Here is a 13,571-nt window from a genome sequence, read left to right as displayed (position 1 = left end):
ATCATGATTCATATCAGTAGCAAAATTACTGTTAAATAGTATAACAAGAATAATTTTACAGTTGAGTACTACAACTAGGTACATTTTCAAAGTGACACAACAGTAGGAAGATTGAGAACTACTGCCTTGGGATATTCCATTCCTTTATGTAACTTTTAATAGCCTGTATTTAAGGATCATCCTACAAAATAAAAGTATTTAATCTCAGAGAATATAGGTATACAGTAAACACTCCTAAGCTGAACTCCATGGACTTGCCATATTTCCAATTTGAATTTTCCCAACATATTTAATGCTGCTTTATTGATAGTATTTATGATACAGAATCAACCTAGATATTCATCAACTAACAAATGGGTAAATCAGAATGAGCTTCCTACTTCAATCTTGTTGCTTTTTGTGTTCAAGTAAGACTACATGTAGAAGCCAGTAAGGTAGAAGTATACCTTTAGTGGGAAGATACAGGAAAAGAGGATGAATAGTATAATGTAGGTGATAGGAAATTAGAGACTGGACAGAATATTCAAATATGTGGTGCATGGATGGAGAAGAGAGGGGACTGCTGTAAAGTCAACCCAAATGAGATGTCCATGAGAAGCTACATGGGAACCTATCATTTTGTAACCCAAGTAAAAAATACAATAACAGAAGAGAGTAGAACACAAATATTCTTAAATATGGGTTATTGAATACTACATGCTAGGTTTTCAACTGGGGATTGGCAGGAAGAAATGAGGAGTTGTGGGAGGGTTAACTAACAGGATGACTGTATGAAGAAGTTTCATAAAATCAAACTGTTTTACTAGTTAATAGGAAGTATAATTTTAAAACTTTAAACAGAGTTATACCACATGGGTCAATAATGCTACTCCCAGACACAGGAATATTAAATGGAACTCTCTGTGCCAAGTACTGGTTACCTGCCTAGGACTTATTTGTCAGGGAGGCCTCAGAGACACCCTAAACAATAAGGACCTTACCAATGCTGGTGCTTGATTTCCTTAAGTGTATCGTGTTCCTAAAGACACCAAATACTTTGGGTGTGTTTTTTTTGTGTGTGTTTGTCTGTGTGTGTGTGTGTGTGTGTGTGTGTGTGTGTGTGTGTGTGTGTGTGTATCAGAGAGAGAGACAGAGAGAGAGAGAGAGAGACAGAGAGAGAGAGACAGAGGAAGGTGCACAATGTAGAATATACCTGGAAACACTCCTTCATGGTTACATTTTGTAGGCTGCTCTCAGAGAAAAGATGTTAACTGTCTTACTTACCCCTGGACCCTGTATCATACAATACCATCTTTCTAGGCAAGTTGTTTGTACTGGGATAATGGTAGCATGACTATTTTTGGGTGTAATCAGTGTCTTTCTTGATTAGATTTCAAAGCCGATTCATAAAGACAAATTCATGCCATGGTCAAAAACAAACTTGGGATCTCTAAGTCCAAAGAGAGAACCTATTGATGTTTTTTTAAGGATCTTTTTGTTAACCTGACCTCTAAATATTTAGAGTATAGAATTATCAATTTTTACTACTTTCAATCTTGGTGAAAGAAGTTGCCTCTTGAAATTAGTACTGAGTCATTCAGAGACTCATAACTATTTAGAAATTACTAAGAATAAGCATCTGTGTAAGATTGGGGCAATTACAATTCTTCATGTATGAGGAAGGCCCCATGAGTCTCCTTTATCTCCATGAGTGTCTAATGGAATTTAATGAAAGCTATGTCATTTTAAATTGTGGAGTAAACCCTTCCCCATTTTTTTGGTACTTCAAAATGAAATTGTGAGTTCCCTCAAGTATTTGGTTTTTATTGTTTTACTTTTTCATATGGGCTTTCTCTGTGTAGCCCAGGTTGTCTTGGGATATGGACCTTGGACCAGGCTGAACCCACAGAGATCCACCTGCTTCTGCCTCCAGAGTGCTGAGACTGTGCACCAGTGAGCTCAGAGCCTTTGGGATTTCTAAGTTGTTTGTGAGCATGCCTGTGAGGTCACATGCTGCAAGGGCATGTTGGCAGCTGCTTTGGTCAACAGGTTTCAGAGAGGACACAAGAAGGAGGTGAAGGTGGGTTGAGTCAGATCTTGGTGGTTGGGAGAATCAGAGTGACTGATTAACAGTCAGGTGCTTCTTTGTTTATATAGAAATCAGTTAAAATGGATAGATTCATGTTGTTCCAAAACATTGATCATGTCATTTTTGTTTCTGGATATGTGTTTAACATTGTGTTGCATCTTCTGGTCATCATTTATAAATTGTGAAAAAGCAGAGATAACTTTAGCAATCATTTTTACTCACCAACCCCATAACCAAACTTCTAAGAATATAGAGGCACATGACTGCCCATTCTGAAGCTGGCAGCTCTAGTGGCTTCAAGGATATTAGACAGAGAAAAATATCTCAAGCTACCACAAACAGACTGCCTTGTTCCAAGTAGTGTATTATCAACATTTAGGGGTCAGAGTGCCCAAGAAAAACCCTGAGGCCCAAACTGCGGCAGTTACTATTCGATTTGTGGCATAAAAATTTATATTTTATTTCATTATAAAATTAATTTATATGTCTATTCCTGGTATTCTTTTTGTTTTGCTCACACAGTGGCTCTGCACAAGATACTTTTCTAAGAAAGGGAGGTCCTGCCACCTCATTGTTTTAATCAATTTTTAACAACAGTCTTTGCCCATCAACATAAATCCCTGTGTAGGGCAGATGTATTCCCCCCAATCTAATTTTTTTTGCTGGATATGCCACATCATCACCTAACTGTATAGTAGTAGTAGGAGGCTTGTACTTTGCTTTGTTTTTTTTTATTCCTGAGTAATTACAGGGGCAGATGTTTCAAGAATATCTCAGAGCCTCAACATGAGATCTCTGACTTCTTTACGTGCATCACAACACTAAGACAAAAGGAAGACATTCAAGTAGATGATGATATCTCCCCCAAATAGGAGGGGTATAATGCTCAGGACTTTCCTGGGGAATCTTAGAAACAGTACTTTTGGAGGATAATGATTCATAAGAAATTCATAAATGATTCATAAGAAATTTCCCATCAAAGTAATATCCCAAAGTTGCTCAAATATGAATGCCCCCACAAGCATGCCACACATGAAGATCAAAGCCTAATATAGCACAGTGGTCATCCTGTCGCTCAGCTCTGCTGAATCTGTGTCAAGCAGCTATGCAGACTTTATGACTTTCAACATTTCCATCAGAAAGGGCTGCACCAATATTGACATCTTCTCTCTTTACAGGTTATCACCTTCTTTCTATGTTAAGGTTTAGCTCTAGTATGAAGATTTTGAAAGTGAACAAATGATGAGACTTTATTGGAGCATTTTTGTGTTTTCTTTTGGGTTGGGTTTGCTTTGATGTCATCAATGTGAGCACTAGGTAAAGGATTTGTCAAACTGAATGCATTTGGTGAATGTCATTTTTAATGAACAACAAGAAATATGGATTATATATGGTATAATATGGGATACATTTTTGTCATTTCTCAGAACTATGACTTTTATGATGTACAGCCACTGCCATATTTCTTATGTTCTATATTTTGTATTATTATTATTATTATTATTATTATTATTATTGTTATTATTACTGAGACAGGGTCTTTGTATTTTAGGTAGTCCTGGAACTGACTATGTTGACCAGGATAACCTCAGACTCACCGATCTGCTTGGTGCTGCTTCCTGAGGGCTGGGATTGAAAGCTTGACATTATTTTCAATTTTTAGATGGAGGGCAAGATAAATGTTTTTATTACACCAATTCTTTGGTGGTGGAGATATGGTTTAGTGGGTAAGAGCACTGTTTGCTCTTCCAGAGGACCAGGATTCAATTTTCAACACACACAATAGCTCACAACTGTTTTTATCTTCAGGAAATCTGATGCCCTCTACAGGCCTACACAGGCATCAGACAAACATGGAGTGCACAGAAAATTTTGTAGACAAAATACTCATACACATAAATAACAATTCACACAGTTACTGTTGTAGAACTTTATTTGAATATAAACTCTGACAATTTATAACTTTTAAAACGTCAATGAGTCCTTTCATAAGTTTCTAAATTTGTTTCTATTATGTGTACTTGTGCCTTTTAAGTACAGAACACCATAGAAATATCATGTCACATGGTTCACAATGCTATTTTACAGTCCTGTATGAACTGTCTGATGTCTTCTGGTACTGAAAAGTGGATATAGGATATGCCATAGTCTTTGCATTTGTGATGTTTCTCTCCAGTATGAATTTCCTCATGTGCTCTAAGATATGACCAACTAGTGAAAGACTTGTCACATTCCTTACAGCTGTAAAATCTCTCTCCAGTGTGTACTCTCTGATGTGTTCTAAGATTTGACATGTAGGTAAAGAATTTGTCACATTCCAGGCATTTGTTAAGGTTTGACTCCAGTATGAAGTTTCTGATGTTGATTAAGAAATGAGCATGTAGTAAAAGATTTGTCACATTTCCTACATTTGTAAAAGTTTCTCTCTAGTATGCAGTTTGCGATGTTCTCTATGAGTTGAACCAGTAGAAAAACATTTGCCACATTCCTTGCATCTATAAGACCTTTCTCTGGTATGAACCTTCTGGTGTTTTTTAAGATGTGAGTACTGGATAAAAGATCTGTCACATTCCATACATTTGTAAGGTCTCTCCCCAGTGTGGACCCTCTGATGTCTTCTAAGATCTTCAGAAACTGCAAAGTATTTATCACATTTGTCACAATTGTAAGGTCTCTCTCCTGTATGTATTCTCTGATGTCTTTTTAAATGTGAACCCTGAGTAAAGGACATGTCACATTCTCCACATTTGTAAGGTTTCTCTCCAGTATGAATTCTTTGATGTCTTTTCAAATGTGAACCCTGAGTAAAGGACATGTCACATTCTCCACATTTGTAAGGTTTCTCTCTAGTATGAATTCTCTGATGCCTTTTAAAATTTGAATTCTGGATAAAGGACATGTCACATTCTCCACATTTGTAAGGTTTCTCTCCAGTGTGAATTTTCTGATGTTGTTTAAGATTTGAGACGTTAGTAAAAGATTTGTCACATTCCCTACATTTGCAAAATTTCTCTCCAGTATGTAGTTTCTGATGCCTTACAAGAATTGAACATGTAGATAAATACATGCCACATTCCTTACATCTGTAAGATCTCTCTCTAGTATGAACCCTTTGGTGTGTTTTAAGTTGTGAATTTTGGTTAAAGCACTTGTCACATTCCATACATTTGTAAGGTTTCTCCCCAGTGTGAATTCTCTGATGTCTTCTAAGATTTGAGCAACAGGAAAAGGATTTGTCACATTCCTTACATCTATAAGGTCTCTCTTCTGTATGAACCCTACTTTGTCTTCTAAGATATGAGTCCCAGGTAAAGGATTTGTCACTTTGTATACATTTGTAAGAGTTCTCTCCAGTATGAATTTTCTGATGTACAGTGAGTCTTGAGGCATTACTGAAGCATTTCCCACACATCCCACACTGGTTTGGTTTCTCTTCAATGTAGATTGGTTGTTGCAAAAGACTGTGTGTAGAGCTGAAATAATCATCACATTCTTTCTGCCTGTGCTTTTTCTTTTCAGTGTAGAGTCTCTGATCTTGAGTAAGGTTGGAACTCGAATTTAAGAATATCTCACAGTCTTTAGATTTGCACGGTTCTTCTCCAGTGTGCATGCTTTCATGTCTATGTGAGTTTGAAGACTCAATGAATTTATCCCTGTGATTACGGCACTTGTAGTTATTAGAGTTTTCAGGAGTTTCACTTGTTTTATAAGAAGCACATGTGGAGGGGTCATGAACCATTTTACCAAGCTCATTACACTGACAAGCCTCCTTTTCAATCTTCACATGTTGATGGACAGGATCATATTTGCAATAGTTCACTGAAAAAGTAACAATTCAGATTAGCAGGGCTGCTATCAAACTTTTGATAAATGATGGTTGACATCAGATTTCTCTTATGATAATTCAACTAGCAACCACTTAGACATTTTTTCACTGTATTTCAATGTATTCTCACAAAAACTGCACAACAAACTTCAAGGGTCTGTGATTACTAATAAATAACTTGTCTTCATCAAAAATGTCTAATGGCACAAGAGGGATCAGGGATCTGTGGAATCAGTAATTAGCTTTATGATAGCTCATGGCTGTGGGACTGTGGGACCAAAAAAATTTCAGTAACATCTAATAGTTACAACAGGCAGGATGCATCCTGGCGCCTTAAAACTATAGTACATTAATGATGAGGAATCCTTTCAAGTGGAATTGAAACTCACAAAACCATTTTCAACTCTTGTTTTCTCTTTCACTTGGAGCCTTGAAGGTTGTCCTCCTAATACACTAACCCACCATACTTGCGGATACTCTCTGTTCTCCACATTCCCGGGCAATCTCATTTGCTCCTGACATGTGTCCAGGTCTACCTTTCATCAACCATATGTTCTGTAAAGTAGCCCATGACCCATGCTAGATTTTTTAGAAGGAACACAGAAGTCTAACATATTATTGTGCTTATTACACGAAATAAAAACAAAGTAGAGGAATCTGGGAATGATTTCCAATGGCTCTTTCCCATCAGAAACTATGTGAGGAGTACTTCTCAATTTGCACATCTTGAGCTTTTCTCAAAATTAAAACTAGGTGAGGTATAGTGATGTAATTGGAGCTTAAAAATATGGGTATAAATATTATATAATACTAAATTTCTGAATGTATTGTGGAACCAAATTAGGGATGCATGACACTTCTAATATGCAAAATGGAAAGAAAAATATTAAATACCGTGAAAAAGTAGTGGTGTCCCTAGTCTTCTGTACTTTCTAAGAAAGCTTAAGAGAGAGTTTACAACCTATAAAGCCAGTATATAAGAAGGATTACTTAGAAGCAAAATGTCCTCACCCACAGAAACCAGGTTGCTGTAATTCTCCAACATCACATCAATGTACAAAGCCCTCTGAGCAGTGTCCAGGCATTCCCATTCTTCTTGGGAGAAGTCCACAGTCACATCTTGGAATGTCAATGGACCCTGTAACAAAAAAGTTGTTAGATCATGTGCTACCAGACAGAGTGTTTTCCTGGATAAAAGTAGGCTTGAGGAAACGAGGGATTTAGACGATGAAGACCATTCCACAATCAGATGATTTCAATATAGTCACATCATATGATGGCTTTTCTAACTCTGTGGAAACAGGATGACACAATAGGCTCACATACAATATAAACAAAACAACACACATTTAAGGTCTGGACATGGATGTCTATCTATTATGGATGCTGTGTTTATGTCCCACAGTATCCCAGTGTACATGTCTCAGAATGAACATTCATGATGAGCAAATGTGCTTTAAATTGCTGTACCTGTAGATCATAGTAAGAACCTGCCACTCAACATTAAACCACATATGTATGAACACCTAATTTTGGACAAAGAGGCCAAAACTGTACAATGGAAAAAAGATAGCATCTTCATCAAATGGTGCTGGCATAACTGGATGTCAAAATGTAGAAGATTGCAAATAAATCCATATCTGTCACTGTGCACCAACCTTAAGTCCACGTGGATCAAGATCTCAACAAAAATCCAGTTACTCTGACCCTGATAGAAGAGAAAGTAGAAAGTACTCTCCAATGCATTGGCACTGTAGATGACTTCCTAAATACAACACCAGTAGCACAGACACTGAGAGTGACAATTAATAAATGGGACCACCTGAAACTGAGAAGCTTTTGCAGGGCAAAGAACACAGTCCATAAGACAAAACAAGAGCCTACAGAATAGGAAAAGATCTTCACCAATCCCACATCTGACAGAGGGCTGGTATCCAGAATATAGAAAGAACTCAAGAAACTACACATCAAAATACCTAACAGTCCAATTAAAAATGGGCTATAGAGCTAAACAGAGAATACTCAACAGAAGAAGCTCAAATGGTTGTAAGACATTTAAGGAATTGCTTAACATCCTTAATCATCTGGGAAATGCAAATCAAAAGGACTCAAGATACCATCTTACACGTGTCAGAATGGCTAAGATCAAAAACACTGAAGACAGCTTATGCTAAAGAGGATGTGGAGCAAGGGGAACACTTCTCCACTGTTGGTGGGAATGCAAACTTGTACAACCACTTTGAAAATCAGTATGGTGCTTTCTCAGAAAATTAGGAATCAATTTCCCTCAAGACCCAGCTATACCACTCTTGGGCTTATACCCAAGGAATACTCAATCATACCACTAGGACACATGCTCAACTATGTTCGTAGCAGCATTATTTGTAACAGCCAGAACCTGGGAACAACCTGGATGCCTTTCAACTGAAGAATGGATGAAGAAATTGTGGTACAATAAACAATTTTTACTCAGCAGAGAAAAACAATGACATCATCAGGTTTGCTGGAAAATGGATAGAACTAGAAAAAATCATCCTGAGTGAGGTAACCCGGACTCAGATAGACAAACATGGTATGTACTCACTCATAAGTAGATACTAGATGTAAAAGATAACCAGAGTGCATGTCAAAGCTCGAGGGAGGTAGCTAGTAAAGAGAACCTTATGCAGGACACAGGGATCTCCCAACAATGGAGAAATGGATGAGATCTACAGGAGCAAACTGGGAGTAATGGGGCTTTAATGGAGGGCAAATGTCAGGGGAAAGAGAGCTTAGGGGAGCAGGAGGTCCTAGCTGGACCAGGAATGGATTGGGGAGAACAAGAAAAGAGATAACATAATAAATGAAGACCCTATGAGAATAGGAAGAAACAGAGTGCTAGAAAGGTCCCCAGTAATCCACAAAGATGACTCCACTATAGAATACTGGCAATGGTCAAGAGGGTGCCTGAGCTGACCTACTCTGGTGATTAGATGGTCAAACACCCTAACTGTCATGACAGAACTCCCATCCAGTGATTGATGAAAGCAGATGCAGAAATCCATAGCCAAACCCTAGGTGGAGCTCCTGGAGCCCAATCAGTGAGAGAGAGAGAAGGGATCATATGAGCTAGAGACATGGAGATTATGATTGGAAAAAGTACAGAGACAACTAGCCAAACTCGTGAAAACATGTGAACTGTGAACCAATAGCTGAGGAGCACCCATGGAACTGCACTAGGCCTTCTGGATAAATGAGACAGTTGTTTAGCTTAAACTGTTTAGGGGATCCCCAGGCAGTGAGACCAGTACCTGTTCTTAGTGCATGAGCCGGCTTTTTGGAACCTAGTGCCTATGCTGAGACACTTTGCTCAGCCTTGGTGCAGGGAAGAGGGCATTGGACCTGCCTCAACTGAATGTATCAGGCTCTGCTGACTCCCCAGAGAAGACCTTGCCTTAGATCAAGTGGGAATGGGGGGTGGGTTGGGGAGGGAAGGTTGTGGGTTGAAAGGAGGGAGGACAAGGAAATCTGTCGTTGATATGTAAAACGAATAGAAAATCTCTCAAGAAAAAAATAAAATAAAATAAATTTTAGGAAATAAAAAGAATGAAAAGAAACTGCCACTCAATCAATTCTATGCATTCCCTGGACTTACTTGGGTATATACTAACATGCTCAGTTTGTATGTTTAAATTCTAGTTCGAATCCCATTTCAGTAGAAAGCAAAGTGGTATTGGGAAGGTAGAATTAATAATTGATTAGATAAGCAAAGAATTTTCCTTTTTTCCACAGTAACAATGAGTGTAAGAATATAGCATGCTGTCAATTTTAACATTGACATCCAAATTCAGGTAATATATGGGATTATTTTATAAGCATTTTGATCCACTACCAAGCAGGTAGAAAAATCTGTATCAATCTCATTTGATATAATCAAAAATTTCCCTAATACATTATAAATATTCTAACATAGGCTAATCAACAATTTCAGAAGTTTTGAAGAACATTTCATTTCTGAATAGCTACAAAAATTGAGGAAACTCTTGTTACAGGATATTTGTTTACATTGCGTGAGAAATACCATCACTTTTAAGTGCTTTTCAAACATAATAATGCTCAGATCAGTTCAGGAGAAAATATCAAAATTTTTTGTGCCCGAAATTTGTAGTTTTTAGTGTGTTCCTTTTTAGTACTTATCCTACACTGTCTAACGCTTTTAGGTTATTAGTGTTTATGATTCTTCCTTTATTTCTGTCAAACTGCATAGTGGTGACATATTGTTTCTGAGTCATGAGTCAAGAATAAATGCAAACCTGGCAGTCAGAGCTCATTCCCCAAATCTCTGCTTTAAAACTTTGCAGGTTCAGGGTTGGGGAGTAGAGTCATGACTCTCACAGGAACTGACTGGGGGAAAGCAATCCTGAGGAATGTCCTTTCTGCAACAAATGTGATGGATTGTGCACATCAATCAGTCAGTGTCCTCAAGACATGTTTTCTGATGCATTCTGTGTTCTGCTACCCAAGAGTCCCAGACAGTAATGACTACACAGTGGGATCCTGTTTAGGCAATAAAAAAAGAAATAAAAATGCTGCTCTCAAGCCAGGTGTGTTGGTACATGCCTTTAATCCCAGCACTTGGAGAAAAAGAATAGTGGACCTCTGTGAGTTTGAGGCCAGTCTGGCCTACAGTGACACTTCTAGAAGAGTGGGTATACAGAGAAACCTTCTTTCAAAATCCAAACCATAACAACACACCCAAAACTCTAATCTCTCTAGTTTTGGATATCCCAACTGAGCATTCTAACCAAGAGTGTGATGTGAGTAGCAATTCTCCTGAGACAAACAGATAGCAGGTGTCAACAAACATGTGCAGACATCATCATTACCATGATATTCAACACTGAAGAGAAATAAGTAGACTGCTGTGGTAGTTTGAATGTAATTAGCCACCAATGGGAGTGGCACTATTAGGAGGTGTGACTTTGTTGGAGGAAGTCTGTCACTGTGGGAGTGAGATTGGAGATCTCCTTTGTTTAAGCTTCACTCAGTGTGACATTCAGTTGACTTTCTGTTGCCTGGAGATATAGGACTCTCAGCTACTACTCCATGTTGTCTGCCTCTATGCCGCCATGATGATAATGGAATGAACTCTGAAACTGTAAGCTGCCTCCTCAATTAAATGCTTTCCTTTATAAGAGGTGCCATGGTCTTAGTGTGTCTTCACAGTAATTGCAGTCTTAACAAAGTCAACTACAATCTGAATCTACATTCAAGAACATGATTTTCATGGTAGGATCAAGCCACTTATGTAAGCCTTGCTCTGCATTGTCTAGTTTCCTTAAAATTTTGGTATTAGGAAGGAAATATTACTTAGCATTCAAAACCAAGCTTTGTCTCCTCAGTGCACATAGTGCTAAGATGTTGTGAAAACTCTCATGTGCTTCAATATGAGCTCTTTATAACCATGATTCAAGGAAATGGGACAGTTCCCACAAATAAAGCCTACATGACACAGGAGTCTTCAGTCACTAATATATAAAGATATAGCCCATCTTATACAATAATTACACATGACATAAATGTATTTATTGTTCACATGTTAAAATGGAAATTTTTTCAAAATTACTAGTCATAATTTCATGTAAGATACTTATTCGTAGGGGAATATAATCTGGGAAGTGCAGAATAGACAAAAATGCTGTAAGTGTGGATTTATGAAATTACATTGTATACCTGTATCATAAGTACAGCATGGTACAGTCATGTAAAAAAAGGCAATGAAAAGAGATTATGATAGAAGATCCAAAAAGAAATAAAAATAAGGTACTTAATATTTGAGAAAGGAGGCAAAATATACAGTATAAAAATGTTGTCTTTTTAACAAATGGTTTTGGTAAAACTGAACACAGCAGAAGAACATAATTAGATTCTTATCTTTCATTTGTACAAAAGACCATTCAAAGTGGGTCAAAATCTTATTTTAAATCAGAAACACATAGACAACTAGAAAACATAGAAAGGATCCTTCAGGATATTGGGATAGGCAAGGCCTTATTGATTAGAAAGAACACCAACAACACAGGAAGTGAAAAAATGGGACTACATGAAAAAAAAGTTTCTACTTGGAAACCATCATCCCAGCACACAGACCACCAAGTGATGGAAGGGAATCTGTACCAGTGACATTTTTGATAAGGGCTCATACCTAGAATTTATCAAGATTTACAGAAATTAAATACCAAGGAAATTATACTGCCATTTACAGATGCACAAAGGAGCTAAAGACATTTTTTAAAGACAAATACACAAATGGCCAATAAATATTGCAAAAGAGTTCATGATCCCTGAAAAAATGCCATCATGGAATCCCAAATTAAAACTGCTTTGAAACATCACCTCACCCCAGGCTGAGAATGGCTTTCATCAACTAACCAGAAAACAAATGTTAGGCAAGGTGAGGAGAGAAAGGAAGCCTTATTCACTGTGGTTGGGTATGTGTGGAAATTATACACTCAGTGTGGTAATAAGTTTCAAGATTATTAAAAAAATTGAAGATAGAACTAATGTATGACCCAGCAATGTCACTCCTGGAAACATAACTTGAAAACTCTACACGTCACTACAGAGATGTTTATAATCCTCATTCATTGCTACTGCCTTCAGCATGGCAAAATATTAGAATTAACCTAATTATATGAAGGCTGTACACATACATAGTGGAATAACATTCTGCTGAAGAGAAAATTGTAAAAAAATGGTTAGACATAGAATGTGTAATACTAAGTTCGGTCACACAGTGCCAGAAAGAAAAAATCTCGTTTTTTCTCATATGCAGAAACTGGCCAATAATATGTGTCTATGAGAAACAAAATGCATGGGGGCTTAGCAGAACATGGACAAAAGAGATCAAGAAATGTTAAATAACAGGGTTGAGGTAGGACTGAATACAGGTAATGAACAACAGTTGTGAAAAAGGACATAACCTAAGTAATTTTCTAGCTGTGATGCTTCCACAGTAATTATTCTTTTTTTTCTGATGGATAAGTTGATAAAAAATATATTCAATAACAAAAATATAAAGATCCACTTGAAAGACTCCAGAGCTTAATTTCCCATAGACTACTCTAAATAAAATTGCAATATTTGTACAGTACTTGTACAGTAATTGAGTCCAGTTAATTTCAGTGTGTGTGTGTGTGTGTGTGTGTGTGTGTGTGTGTGTGTGTGTATGTGTGTGTGTGTGTGTGTGTGTGTTTTATTTGCAACAATTGTCATAATAAAATTTAAAATATTGTCAGTAGCAGAAAATTAAAGGTTTGCAATATCTGAACATATAACATTTATAGAAAAGTAGGCATGACCACTGACCTGGAAAATACATACTGGAGAATCTGCCATTTCTTTCTGTATCTTTTCTCTGAGTTTTTCTTTCAGGAACAAGGAATAGATGACTTCCTGACCTTTCATATAAGGGGTCAAAAAGAAAAGGAAAAAATTAATAGTAAAAGCTGTAGCACAAATTCTAGTTGGTCTAATTAATAAAAACCCACAGTCTGATATCAGGGGGAAAGCTGAAAGATAAGAGAAGCAACAGCACAGAGCCAGCTGCTAGTTCCTAAACCTGTGAGATTCTCCAACTGGAAGAGTGCTGAGCTCCTGTCTCCTTCCACCTTATATTCCTTTCTCTGCCCAGCCATA

The 13,571-nt window shown here is 37.3% G+C and overlaps 1 pseudogene; it reads right to left on the bottom strand.

Annotated features, from left to right (window-relative positions):
• Positions 1-4,137: 4,137 nt before the first annotated feature.
• LOC128124272 (zinc finger protein 54-like) lies at positions 4,138-13,340 on the bottom strand (annotated as a pseudogene).
• Positions 13,341-13,571: the final 231 nt, after the last annotated feature.

The sequence above is a fragment of the Peromyscus californicus genome, unplaced genomic scaffold, assembly GCF_007827085.1.
Source record: "Peromyscus californicus insignis strain IS unplaced genomic scaffold, ASM782708v3 Scaffold_4__1_contigs__length_199733344, whole genome shotgun sequence".
Taxonomy (NCBI): domain Eukaryota; kingdom Metazoa; phylum Chordata; class Mammalia; order Rodentia; family Cricetidae; genus Peromyscus; species Peromyscus californicus.
The sequence above is the reverse complement of the archived record's forward strand: the minus strand, read 5'-3'. Positions and strand labels throughout refer to the sequence as shown.